The 14,241-nt window shown below is 40.9% G+C and overlaps 3 long non-coding RNA genes across 4 annotated transcripts in view; all 3 read right to left on the bottom strand.

Moving 5' to 3' along the window:
* Positions 1–697, bottom strand: part of LOC122971160 — a 15,637-nt gene extending 14,940 nt beyond the window's left edge. Inside the window, exon 1 of the long non-coding RNA XR_006399417.1 lies at positions 631–697. This is a non-coding gene — a long non-coding RNA (uncharacterized LOC122971160). The remainder of the gene's footprint in view (positions 1–630) is intronic.
* The window catches only part of LOC122971161, a 20,775-nt gene extending 16,426 nt beyond the window's left edge, over positions 1–4,349 (bottom strand). The window contains exons 1-3 of the long non-coding RNA XR_006399418.1: positions 4,005–4,349; positions 3,684–3,692; positions 842–850 (exon numbers count right to left, since the gene is read on the bottom strand). This is a non-coding gene — a long non-coding RNA (uncharacterized LOC122971161). The remainder of the gene's footprint in view (positions 1–841; positions 851–3,683; positions 3,693–4,004) is intronic.
* Positions 4,350–4,835: 486 nt separating this feature from the next.
* Positions 4,836–13,351, bottom strand: LOC122971154. Of its 2 annotated transcripts, none has more exons than XR_006399412.1 (4): positions 13,024–13,351; positions 11,983–12,078; positions 11,699–11,761; positions 4,836–9,349 (listed from the first exon to the last, which is right to left on the bottom strand). It is a non-coding gene; the product is annotated as an uncharacterized LOC122971154 (long non-coding RNA). The 2 variants fall into 2 exon arrangements; XR_006399411.1 differs by having other exon boundaries at positions 13,045–13,347.
* Between the last annotated feature and the right edge of the window lie 890 nt (positions 13,352–14,241).

Below are 14,241 nucleotides of genomic sequence, written 5' to 3'. Positions count from 1 at the left end.
GTGTGTGTGTGTGTGTGTCTGTGCAGATGCAGTAGTGTATGTGTGTGTTGATGCAGTAGTGTGTGTGTGTAGATGCAGTAGTGTGTATGTGTGTATGTGTGTGCGTGTGTGTGTGTGTGTATGTGTGTATGTGTGTGCGTGTGAGTGTGAATGTGATTGTGTGCGTATGCGTGCGTACTTGTATTCGTACCTTTTGGGGACATGACTAAAGTCTCCATAACGTAAATCATTACATCATCACAGTATCTGACGGCTGCAGTTACTTCTTACTTTACAGATTCTACATTCAAAACACAACACTGTTGTCAGGTGAAAACCTTGTATCTCCAAATGTCAGATTTTGCAGAAACTCAGTGAAACAAACTAGTTTGATGACTGGATGCATTTTTGTCATCACAGTTCAACTTATTACAACTTACATGTAAACACATCATTAAACTAAATCGTCATTAAACTCTGTGAAAAGAAGCGATGTGAAACTATCAGGACTGAACTGAAGATACTTCACTACTTTTTACTGATAAAGTTTACCGTCAGTGAAGTTTTGAATGCAGGATTTGACTTAAATTCAGTATTTTTACAAAGGAGTTTTAAACCTTTCACACATCCATCATTAAAGCAGAGTCCTACCTGAACTCCACAGCAACACCAACACCATCAGCAGGTGATCCATGACCAGCTAGACCGTCTGTCTCTGTCTCCGTCTGACGGACTCGTCAGCTCTCCTCTGCTAATAACATGTTCTGTTTCCTCTTTTATCTCATCAACCAGGAAACAAACTAACTGATGAGCAGCTTCTCAGAACTGAGGCCTCTAACCGCAGCTTAAAGCGTCACTTCACTGAACTTATCTGACCAGATTTTGAGATATCGGCCTTTTCTTCATCATCGTCCTCAGTACGAGCTCATGCTGTGCAGCCAGACTTTGTTTAAACTTGCAGGACTTTATTTTAAATTCTAGATGAGATCCCAAAGTTTATAAAAATACACAAACTGTCTTCTGAATTTTGGGGAAATGTGTCTAAAATGATGCATCAGCAGAAATGTAGATTATTTCCATCTGATGGAACGATGCAGCAATAAAAACATGGAGCCTTTTTGAAGAATTCATTCATGAGCGAACATGAACAACATGATAGACAATATGTCCGACGCTGTCAGAGTGGAGTTTGATTATTTTAACGATCTTTAAGTGATGAAAAGAGGAAACTGGATTTTAGGGGGTTAAGTGTGAGAAACAGTTTGACAGAGTTACAGGAAGCTGCTCAAACACGTATATTTGATAAGAAGAAAAAGCGTTTCCCAACAGTCAGTCCTGTACGTGACAAGAAATGCTCTGCTGTTGCCATGGTAACAGATATATACTGAGTAATCTCACATCAGATGGTAATCAGTTAGTTTCTCCTCAAAAACTTTCCTGTCACAGAAAAACCTCTCAATTTAATTTTGTTCACATTAAAACAAACTGTTTTATGTCGTTCAGGAAGTGTGCAGCTGATTTTAAGAAACACTGTGTGTGTGTGTGTGTGTGTGTGTGTGTGTGTGTGTGTGTGTGTGTGTGTGTGTGTGTGTGTGTGTATTCTTCACATTGTGGGGACTCGACTTCCTCTCAGGGACATAAACAGTTAAACAACAGAGCAGATCATAAAGAGTTAATCAGTTAAGGCATTTTACCAACAGGCAGCCTCACGTGAACAGCTGGCAGTGAAAGGGTTAATGTGAATCTAATGAAGTGACAGGAAAGAGTCTGAGGACAAACTCACTGATGAGCAGCTGAGATTATACTGCTGTTACCGTGGCAACATCGCAGCGGTTATTGCGACATACAGCAGTGAAGCTGCAGAGCTGTTTGTGTGTTTTATTTTCTTTGTTTTTTTTATTGAGTGAAACATAAATGATTAACATGAAAACACAAATGACACAAGACAATACAAACAAAACAACAAGAAGAAAAAATAAAATAAATAAATAAAATGTTTATACTATATACATATACATATGTGTGTGTGTGTGTGTATCGCTGTGTATGTGTGTATATACATGTGTGTGTGTGTGTGTGTATCGCTGTGTATGTGTGTATATACGTGTGTGTGTGTGTGTGCGTGAATGTGCGTCTTTGTGTGTATATAAATGTGTGTGTGTGTGTGTGTGTGTGTGTGTATGTGTGTGCGTGTGTGTCTGTGTGTATCGTTGTGTATGTGTGTATATACATGTGTGTGAATGTGTGTCTTGGTGTGAATGTGTGTGTCTGCGTGTGTCTTTGTGTGTGTATATCTGTGTGTGTGTGTGTCTGTGTATGTGTATATGTGTGAGTATATATATGTGTGTGTATATATATATGTCTGTGTGTGTCTGTGTGTGTGTGTGTGTGTGTGTATGTGTGTATATATGTGTGTGAATGTGTGTCTTGGTGTGAATGTGTGTGTCTGCGTGTGTCTTTGTGAGTGTATATCTGTGTGTGTGTGTCTGTGTATGTGTGTGTGTATATATGTGTGTGTGTGTGTCTGTGTGTGTGTGTGTCTGTGTGTATATGTGTATATGTGTGTGTAGATATATGTGTATGTGTGCATGTGTCTTTGTGTGAGTGTATGTGTGTGTGTGTTTGTGTATGTGTGTGTGTCTGTATATATGTGTGTGTGTGTGTGTATGTATATATGTGTGTGTGTGTGTGAATGCATGTGTCTTTGTGTGAGTGTATGTGTGTATATATGTGTGTGTGTGTCTGTATATGTGTATGTGTCTTTGTGTGTATATATGTGTGTGTGTGTGTATATGTGTGTGTGTATATATGTGTATGTGTGTGTGTGTCTTTATGTGTATATATCTGTGTGTGTGTGTGTGTCTGTATATGTGTGTGTAGATATATGTGTATGTGTGCATGTGTCTTTGTGTGAGTGTGTGTGTGTATATATGTGTGTGTGTCTGTATATGTGTATGTGTGTGTGTATATATATATGTGTGTGTGTCTGTGTGTGAATGTGTGTGTGTGTGTCTGTGTGTCTGTATATGTGTATATGTGTGTGTATATATATATGTGTGTGTGTGTGTGTGTGTGTGTGTGTGTGTGTCTGTGTGTCTGTATATGTGTATATGTGTGTGTATATATATGTGTGTGTGTGTGTGTGTGTGTGTGTGTGTGTGTGTGTGTGTGTGTGTCTGTATATGTGTATATGTGTGTGTGTATATATATGTGTGTGTGTGTGTGTGTGTGTGTGTGTGTATTCAGTTCAATTTAATTCAGTTTTATTTATAAAGCATCAAATCATAACAGAAGTGATCTCAGGTCTCGTTCCACGTAGAGCATCCAGACTGAACTCTTTAATCTACAGAGACCCAACATTCCTGCACGAGCAGCAGCAGGAAAACCTCCCCTTTAACGGGAAGAACCGGACTCTAGGTGGACGCCATCTGCCTCGACCGGTTTGACCGCTTTGACCGGTGGTGTTCTTATCATGCTGATGTTTGTCCAAGTGCTCATGTTTCTGATAAGTTTGTTTTTAATTAGTTATTTGACGGTATAGAAAGGGGGTCTGACGTCATGACTGACAGCTGTGACAGCCGCCCTCAAACCTCCGTCAGGCAGTGGGACGGATGAGATGGCGTGTTCCGCGGGGTGTCATCCCGCTGCCCGACTCTGGCTCCAAATGATGTCACTCAAGCAAGATGGCCGCTTCCTTAAAGGACATATTTTTGCTTCACTTTTGCATAGCGCGTCGTCCATATTTATACAGTCTATGGGTGAAACCAGGATGAAGCCTCGTCCTCCGTCCTTGTTCTCTCCTGCTTCAGGCCTCCAGGCCTGTAGGAGGTTTCTGGCCTGTTGCAGGTCAGATCCCCTCTAGAACAGCCCCCCCACCCCTACAGGAGGGGTCTGTTCATTTGGGTCTGAGGAGCAGCTTTCTATCTGAAGGAGGGTTAAACAGCGATCAGACCCTCAGACACCAAGCTGGGTGTCTTTCCTTGGGTGTTCTCCAGAAAACAAACTCAGTTTCAGAGAGAGCTAACTTAAACTCAGGGTCAGTGATAGAAAAATCCATGTGTTAGTTAAGTAGGTATGGTCATATGTATGTATATATTTGGCGGCAGGGGAACACTATGATAGTTATGTGGACATCATGGTCATCATGTGGAAGGGAAAGCTCTGTAAAGCTTTGTCTAGGTCTGTTAGAAGGAATCTGTAACCAACTAAAGGTGCCTCCCAAGGCCGTCGATATATACCAGTGACTTTCCTTTGTTTCTTGAGAATTCTCCACGGAGACTCTGCAGACTCTCCATGTCTGCAACATATGTTCTGTTTGAATTAAAGAGACGCTTGACTTCAACCAACCTCAGTCTATTGATAATTTTATCTATCAGTCAGTTACCGTGGTAACTTAAACTCTGTGGCAGGTTTTCTTCAACAAACCCTGAGTTTGGCTGTGTTTAGAATCACATACTAACATAGTATTCATACTAAGTAAGATGTCAGATTGAGTATCTGCTGCGTTCTAACTGCAGTGTGGATTTTGTCTGTGTGAGAAAAGTCTGGATGTAAACTAGATTAGAATTAGACTTTCTGTGTATGTGACGTGAGTTTACTGGACACTCAACTGCCCCAAAATGCATTGCATCTCTTCAGACTGCGACATGACTACTGTACAAAAAATATAAAATGAATATTAAATAATCACAGGAAACCTTTCATCCATAAAGAGTACGCTCTCTGAAGCATTATAAAAGTGTTTATCACTTATTGATTAGTGATTGATTGTGTGATGTTTGGGAGGAGTCACTGCAGCCTGTCAGACAAAGTGTTGGGTTTAGTTTCAGACACAAAGGAAACAGACCTCAGAGCAGTTTTCTGTCAAATGTTGATTTTTTTATTTTAAATCAGTTTGTTGTACAAATGCTGCGCTCTGATTGGTTAGACTGAAAACAGGATATGATGTCATCAAAAATAGATATTCTGCAGTCAGATAAAAAATGCTTCAAAATATAAAAATCTGCCTCATAAAAATATAAATCTGCAAACAGGAGAACAAATTAACATTTTATTTATATTTATGTCCCTTTAATTGGCTCCTTTAGAAAACACAAATCCTGATTTTTACACAAACTCATTAAAACTGCTTCGAGTAATATCTCTCAGTTTAAAAGCTTTTACTAAAAGACTTGTGACATTAAAGAAACAAAAAACTGTTTTTAGTCCCTTTAACTGTTAAAGATGATTTCAGGAGTCGACGGGTCTTTTCAGAGTCAAAGTCTGTAAACAAAAAGCATTTTTTTGCAATTTTGTGTAAATGTGTCAAAAAAAAAAAAAAATCTCCAAATCTGTTTTCAGATTGCAAGTGTGTAGAGATTTGTGAATGTGTAGACAAATCTATAAATATGCATTAAATATTAATGGCTGAAAAGTATTTTGCTCCAACAGCTGGAAACAGAAATCAGTTGCAACTCAGATTCGCCTCTAAATTGTCTCTTTTTACGTGTGATTTTTGCTGCACTTCTATAGACTTTTGCTAGCGTTAGCATGTAGCCTGTGCTAGCGTTAGCATGTAGCCTGTGCTGTAAACAGATGGAGCTTATGTGATGTGACATGAGAGTCAGCAGGGAACAAACATGTTATTACCAACAGACTGTACAGATCTGCATGTTAAACTATATTTTCAGTTAACAACCTGCAGCCCGCTGCGTCCGTCACAGTCAGCCAACACATCAGGGCAAAGATACTGGGTCACATGACAGTTAAGTACTGTTGTATTTTGAGGCTGATGGGTCAAACTTACACCAGTTACCTTTGCTATAGTGGTTGTATGAGTTTAGCTTTTTCTGTGTTGTATTTGGAGTGAGCTACGAGGAGCCACGCTGTGTTTGTCTGCTGTCACCTGATCACATCTGATCACCTGATCACATCTGATCACCTGATCACATCTGATCACCTGATACACAACAGCACAGAAAAGAACAACAGTCTTACTCGCTGATACTGGTCGGATACTGGTGTCTCTCACTGGGGCAGATGAAGGAATCTGTTCAGCACAGATCATCAGATGACAGCAGACAAAAAAAAAATCTCAGTTTCGACCAAAAGTTCCAGGTACTTTGGAGCCGGAGGAACTAATCTCAGGAACTAAACCTGGAACTTTGTCCTGCTGTGCATCCTGTTTGTGTTTCCATCACATCTGAGGAAGCGGGTTGATCCTGCAGATTAGACCCACGAGGAGTTAAAACATTACAGCCGCGCTTGAAACACAGAATTCACACATGAGGAAACAACAACAACAACAGATTTGTGCTGCTGTTCTTTGTATTTCCTGCTGCATGAGGCTGGTTGGATGTAATGAATGAGTGAAAATGTAACAGAGTGTCTCCACAGTAAATCATCTGTTGACTGTTTGATGCTTTAAAACGTAACCGCCGTTAAACAATCTCTCATTCACTGCTTTGTTCTCGCCACCGCCGCTCCCTCCCTCTCTCTCTGTTTTTAAAACGAGTCAGGAAGCTGACAGCAGAGTCGAACTATCAAACCAACAGAAACGTCCTCGTCCTGAACTGATGCTAGCTCATCTTTTTGAGGAGTAAAACAGTCTCCCAGGAGCCTCATTCAGACCCTGATCCCTGCGGTGGAAACGCAGCTGAACACTCACTCTGAATACAACACAGAAACAGCTTCAGTGATCAGACTCCTGTACACACTCACACGTTTCACTACATTTAGAGATTCTTTTACACATTTACTAATAATTTAGCTACAGTATTATCCCCATATATAAATCACAGCTGACGTCATTAACAGACGGCAGCAGCTTTCTGCCTCCATCACATCTAAACATTTACTTTCTTCATGAAGGTTCTCACTTTAAATCTGTTTTATCACATATTTTATCATTGATATTTATTAATATCACTACTCGACTGATGATTCTGTATCTTCTTGTTTCATCTGCAAACTTATTTCATGTCTCATTACAACTACAGCTGCAACCATCAGTTAATTAACTAATTAGTTGCTAACTATTAATCTCCAACTAATAATGTTCAAATTCTCTGATTGCAGCTTATTAAATGTGAATATTTTCTGGTTTATTTAGTCTCTGTGACAGTAAACTGAAGATCTTTGAGTTGTGGTGTTTTAGGAAACACTGATCCTCATTTTCTGAACCAGACAACTAATCAAATAATCTAGAAAATAATCGACAGATGAATCGATAATGAAAATAATCATCAGTTTCAGCTGTAATATGGAGAACAACAAGCTAACGAAGCTGTAAACAGAACCGTGACAGTAAAGATACTCAGTTACCATCACAGAAGACAAAGAAAACCATAAAATTTGGACAGTTGGAGTTGGAATCAGTAAATTTTGGGTATTTTTGGTTAAAAAAATGACAAAAAACGATAATTCAGTCATTAAAATAGTTGCTGACTGAATGATCGATCGTCTAGTTGATTCGAAGTTTGACTTTTTTTGCTTTTTAACAGCTGAAAACGTCCCTGTTGTAACCTGATAGTCGATTAATCGATTAGTTTCCAACTGTTAAATTAATCCTCAACTATTTTGATAATCGATTAATCAACTGATCAACAAATCTAACAGCAGAGTGACAGATGTCAATCAAACAGTCTGGACACGCCCACACACAGGTAACACACCTGACATCACCTGTGTGGGCGGAGCTTGGCTGTGCAGGGTCTTTAAAGGAAGAAGATATTTCACAATACTTGTAAAGCAGATCAATACATCGCTGGTTCGTTGACAGTAATAAAAATATAGAAAATCGCAGCCTTCTCCTTTAATTTGCCTGCACGGGATCAATAAAGTTTATCTGATCTTTGTAACGTTCAGAAATCCGACTGAAATTGTTCTTTCTGAAGGAGTCGCTGTGATCAGCTGATTGACGAGTTCAACTCTAGTGACCTTTGACCCTTTAATCAACCATCAAAAGAGTGTAATAGCCCTTTACTGTGAGACAGTGAACATCTCACGAGGAGCGCAATGACATCAGAGGCAGCGTGGAGGTCAAAGGTCAAATAACTGACCCGCACTGGGTGTCAAATCACAGCCGAGTCATTGATTATTGATCGTCAGCTGATATAAAAGTGATTTAGGAAACTGACTGATGAGTTCACGGCACGTCAGACGTTCAGGTTCATGTGCTCCTGACAGAAAGTGTGAACCAATCAGATGTCAGGTAGGAGGAGGGAAACGTTTGATTGGATGGGCCGGAGGGGGCGGGGCTACAACTCTCATTCTATTAAAAGGACCCTTACACAGAATTTTATCTTTCTACCTAAAACCCCTGAACACACCCCTGCTGATGGTACCTTCAAGGACACTTGGACATTTGAGACTCAGCTGCTGAGGGTTTTTTCCTCCCGACTGAGACTGATTTACGGCGTTCAGATGAGGTTGAGTGCAGCTGCAGTAGATCACAGACAGCCCATAATAACTAACAATTACTTTTATTATCAATTAATCTACTGATTATTCTCTCCATTAATCATTTGGACTATCATATATCAGCAAATATTTAAAAATGTCAAACACTAGTTCCCAGAGTTCAAGTTCTCAAATGTTGTGTTTTGTTCAACAGTCCAAAACTCCCGAAAACCCGTTAGTCACAGATGACGAGGAAAACAATAAAAATACATTTGAGAAGCTGGAACAGGTACGTTTTTGCCATTTTGACTTAAAAACGATGCTTAATTAATGAATTCATTCATTCATCGTTGCAGCTTTAACCCAAACACTCAGTTTCAATTGGCTTCAGTTGATTTGAGTCTCAGTCTCAGATGTCCGAGTGTCCTTGAACACATCAACACAGAGAGATTTCAAAATAAAACAAACTTTTCTGACACTGATTTTCTCTCTGCAGGTTGATTTTCAGAAAATTAAATTTTCATGTTTAAGTCACTTAATAACCACTAAACCGTCTCCATGACGACTGAGCGAACACCACCAGCCGAGGAAGACCATGAGAAGTGGTTGAGAACAACAAGTAAGTGGGACTTTGTGTTGAGAAACCTTTGAACTGTAAAAACTGAAGGAGGATTCAGAGAATCATCAGCATGAACGTGAAATTACAATCTGCACTTTAAACAAACAAACAAACAAACAAACAAAAAAAACCCACACAGCTGCGGCCCTTTAAGTGGGCGTGGTCATAATGACATCATCGGATAGGAGTGGACGCGGTGGGGCGGAGAGGTTGTAAAACACCTGAAGAAGAAAGTGTGGACGGTTTGTGACATGTTAGACGCCTCCTCCTCGTCCTCCTCGTCCTCCTCCTCCTCTTCGTCGTCGTCCTCTTCGTCCTGTAGGAGTGTTGTTGATCAGCTGTTCAGACTCCCATGATGTGGTTGATGTGACCCTGGAAACACGTGGAAACACACTTACTCTGAATCTGCTTCTACATGGAGCGGATCACTGATCACATTTCTCTCCTTCAAACTCTTCTGATGAGCAGAAACATTTTCTAGCATCAAATTCAAACCTCCCTCCCACTGTTCCCAGTTTGTCAGCTGTAGATTGGAGAGCTGAGCGCCTGTGACGTCACCTCGAGCTTTACACAACCGGGGCGGACATGTTTGGCTGTGTTCTGACATTTTATGGAGCGAACGATGAGCTGATCATGAAAATAACGTTCGCTCTCTGATTTATAACTGTATTAGTGAGAGAAGACGCTGCTCTCGGTTTTTTTGGGGGTGTGTGTGTGTCGCAGAGCGCAGTGAGAGGTCAGAGGTCAGAGGTCACATGTTCATCAGGAAACTGACTCTGAGACTTTGTGTCGGTTAAAGAGGATCTCTGCTTTCATCCACTGCTCCCCTGTTACATGTTACATGTACACATGTCAGAGTCATCAGCGGTCTGCCCAGTTAAGACATCAGCTGACTGGAACTGGTTACTGGAGTTCAGTTTAATTCCCTGTCAGACATAAACACTGTTATGAGTCTGAGTCGTCTGTGTATTCGTGTAGGTGCTGTGTGGATTTCTCTCCCTCTCTCTCTGGTGAACCTGCTGATGGGCTGCAGGTGAGCCTCTCTGATTGGCTGTGTCTGTTTCCTGGGAGCTGATTGGTTTCTAGACACAGACCAGGTGGTTTAAAGGCCTGCGGGCTCTGAGCATGTTGCTGTGTAGAATGTAGCTTTGTAAATAAGAGCCCAGGTTCTGTAGAGGTCTGCAGCACTTTGCTTTCATCTCTTCTCTCCAGTTTCTGTGAAGTTTAGACGTTCGGTCAGTGATTTATGTTTTTCTTTCTTTCTCTGAGGAGGTCGATCGGCTTTAGTTCCCTCCAGTTTGTAAAACGGTAGGATAATAAACATCTACAGTTGTTGCTGGTGGTTTCTCATGTTCATGTTGCAGCGACTCCTGTCTGCTTATTTTCCACTGTGAAGATTTCTGGCACAACGTTACTGCGTCTGAAGTCGTGTCGTGTTTCAGTCGCAACGTCCACAGCAAGCGTCTGCGTCATGGCGGCCGGAGACCATCCACGGTCATTCTAGCTGGTGTGTGTGTGTGTGTGTGTGTGTGTGTGTGTGTGTGTGTGTGTGTGTGTGTCCACGCCGGGTCTATTTTTGCCGGACTGACTCACGTCTCCGAAGTGTGAAATTCATGTCACATATTATTACTGTTTATTGATTTTTGTCTCTATATGATCAAAGACTCTGTTGAAGATAAGAGTTGTTCTCACTGACGTGTTTCTGGTCACACCTGCTGTCAGATGTCGGAGCGACTGTGACATTTGATCACGGTTCATAAATAGCAGCCGTTAACCAGCAGTCACTATCAAAGTGCAGCGCTGCAGATAGTCTGTGTTTAATGATCATCATGTGAAACATTAGAAAATTAGGCTGCAAAGGTTTGTCATGTTCAGTTACAGCCACAAGAGTCTAAACGAGCTGCAAAACCTGTTTGAAATTTGCTGTAAAACGAAGACAAACGTCGTCCAAACAGCTCTGAACTATATTATAAACGTGTCTGCTGAAGAACAGACGCTTCAGAGCCACCACTGAGCCGTGGCGCAGCTGCAACGCCACGCAGGAGGAGTCAGCTGACAGGAGGAGTCACGCACATCTGACAGAGCGGATATGTTCTGATCTCATCAGTACAGCTGTGGACACGGAGCAGTAACAGCTGCCGTCTCCATGTGTCAGTATTTCCTGATTCGTCACTCGGCTGTGAGGCGTGTCAACAGGCAGATCTTACACAGCTGTTCAAAACCATCTCATAATTGGACTAATATATTCAATATTATTCCTAAATTATTTACAGACATATTGACGTAGAGCCTCTCCTAATAATCCCGGGGCATCAGAATTATCAAAGATAAACTCGTCATATATCATCACATTTGGGGGTTTTGTCTTGGCTTTTTGGGAGGTGGTTCATTTTTCTAAATGTATTTAATCTTATGTATTTATTGCATGTGTGTATATATACAGTGTGTGTGTGTATCTGCACTAGTCTTATGGTCTGTAACTGTTTATGATTCTATTAAGTGAAGGATGAACTGTGTGACTTTAACAGCTGGATCTGCCCTTCTTGTGTTTAGTTGTGGGAACGCTGCTGTGTGGCTAATTACACCATCGCCGCTGTATATCCTATAAAAGTCTTGCAATAAAAACACTCGTATTAATGTGTCAGAAGCTGATTATTCAGGTTTAGATTATTAATAAACAAGTTAATAACCTGCATCCTAACAAACCAACACACAGCTTACCGGTTCTCCTCCGAGACATCTGGGACAGCAGAGCAGAGGAGCTCTGGGCCGGACCGGACCCACCTGCACCAACACACACACACACACACACACACACACACACACGTTACCATAACAACGCCTCCGTGACAACAGCAACATCACATAAAGTCCCCATGGCGACGGGAGTGTGTGGGTCATGTTTCAGCAGGTAGTCGACAGCACACACACACTTTGATAAAACATGAAATATTCATTATTGATTAATATGAACACACATATTATAAACAACAACCTGCACTGACCTGCTGTTCTTGATGCTGATTGGACGCAGTCAAACTATCCACAGTTTCCATTGGACACTCAGCTGTCTGGAGTCCCGCCTCCAAACACACCCGCTTCTGAAAATTTGCAGGTGGTCAGTAAATTTAAACTACTGCTTGCATTGAGTATATAGAGGTGTGTGTGTGTGTGTGTGTGTGTGTGTGTGTGTGTGTGTGTGTGTGTGTTATAACCTGATAACTGGAATATCATTATTTTCCTCTCACTGTATCAGAGAGGATGTCGACCAGGAGCAAAGTCAGCAAACACACAGCCAATCATATCAGAAGCTTTTTTTTATAATGTTAGTAGTTATTTCTTTTTATTTATTACTTGAAGGCTACATAACACTGTTGTTATTTTTAGTTCAAAAGTGTTTTTTATAAATGGAGCGTATGTTGAAGTACAGTATCATGACATCCCTCCTGAACACAATAACATGAAGAATGATATGTGTAATACCAATAGTTGCCCAGCAGATGCCGCCGTTTGAACTATCAAATGTTTTGAAACGGTGAAAGATGGCGTGCGGGACTCTTTGTCTCCCTCTTCTGGCAGAGAGAGAGTAAAGGAAACGCTCGGCTGTGATTGGCTGACAAAGGCGTGCAGCAGCTGTAATGCGCCACCTTGAATGACAGGCACACAAACAAATGTTTTTAACGGTTTTGTAAAGTCTAGAAGAAGAGCTTTAACGGTCGAGCGGCCAGCGCGGGAATGTCGCGCCGGAAATGAGATTTAAAAACTTCCTATACTGTGAAATACAGAGAGATTTATCTGGTGCTGATAGGCTTAATCTGCATTGTGTGAACTCGTTTGGCTTGAATGTAACGGACTTTCATTTATACATTAAAGTTCTGCCTCACAGATTCACTTCTTTAAACAGCTTTGTTCACTTCTTTAACCCTGAAACAAGTCTTAACCCTAAAAGTAATTATTATCACGTTATGGGACTTGTTATTTGTCCACAAAATGGAGGCGAATCCCCACATGTGAACAGATTAATGTCCCCACAACGTGATAAATACCTGTTACGCACGCGCACGCACCGGTCTGCAGCTCCAGGGCTCCGCGTCCGTCTCCAGACGTCTCTTCTTCAGCAGGGTAGCGCACTGCATGCTACCAGGTAACAGTTAGCCCAGGAGCTAGCCGGTTAGCCTGTTAGTTTGTTCAAACGGCGGCCGGAAGTCGCCGCTCTCCCGCTCACAGTGAATAAATCCTGACGTTTAACGGCACCGCTGACCGGTAACGGTTGAACTTTAACTGCTAACAGCTAGCTGCTAGCTGCTGTTGTTGTTGTTCGACCTTCTGTTGGCCGGAAGTTTAGAGTTCACAGCAATTACATCAACACTTCCGGTCCGACACAAGCCTGGTTCTTCAGAATAAAGGCATCAGTACTTTCAAATGATTTAATCATGTTTATTTTATAATTGATATCCATATTATTATTATTATTATTGTTATTATTATTATTAATATTATTATTATTATTATTATTATTATTATTATTATTATATTAGTACTATTATTACACCAGATAAAGAACCATAACTGTTTCTCCAAATGATGTCATTCAGTATTTACTTGCATTGTTGAGTCACTGCACACATACCATACGTTACATATCCATGCAGTACATACGTATCTATACACAAACCAGTGCTGTACTGAACTTAAAGGACCAATGTGTGATTTAGTGGCATCTAAAATTGAGGTTGCAGATCGCAACCAACTGAAATTGCAGATACTGCACAACTGCTCTCTGATCCATTTTTACTACTTTGTTTAAGACAATAAGCTCACATTTTTCATGCAGGACTTTTACTTGTAATGGAGTATTTTTACATTGATGTACAGGTTCTTTTACTGCAGTAAAGGATCTGGGTTCTTCTTCCACCTCTGATATAAATACATACATTATAATTAAATGAGTGACCGTGCAAATGTGAGTGTGTACTGTGTGAGTGTGTAAATGTGTGTGTGTGTGTAAATGTGTGAGTGTGTAAATGTGTGAGTGTGTAATGTGTGAGTGTGTGTGTGTGTGTAAATGTGTGAGTGTGTAATGTGTGAGTGTGTAAATGTGTGTGTGTGTGTGTGTAAATGTGTGAGTGTGTAAATGTGTGAGTGTGTAAATGAGTGAGCGTGTAAATGTGAGTGTGTAAATGTGTGAGTGTGTAAATGTGTGAGCGTGTAAATGTGATTGTGTAATGTGTGAGTGTGTAAATGTGATTGTGTAATGTGTGAGT

This window comes from Thunnus albacares, chromosome 20 (genome assembly GCF_914725855.1).
Source record: "Thunnus albacares chromosome 20, fThuAlb1.1, whole genome shotgun sequence".
NCBI classification, from domain to species: domain Eukaryota; kingdom Metazoa; phylum Chordata; class Actinopteri; order Scombriformes; family Scombridae; genus Thunnus; species Thunnus albacares.
The sequence above is the reverse complement of the archived record's forward strand: the minus strand, read 5'-3'. Positions and strand labels throughout refer to the sequence as shown.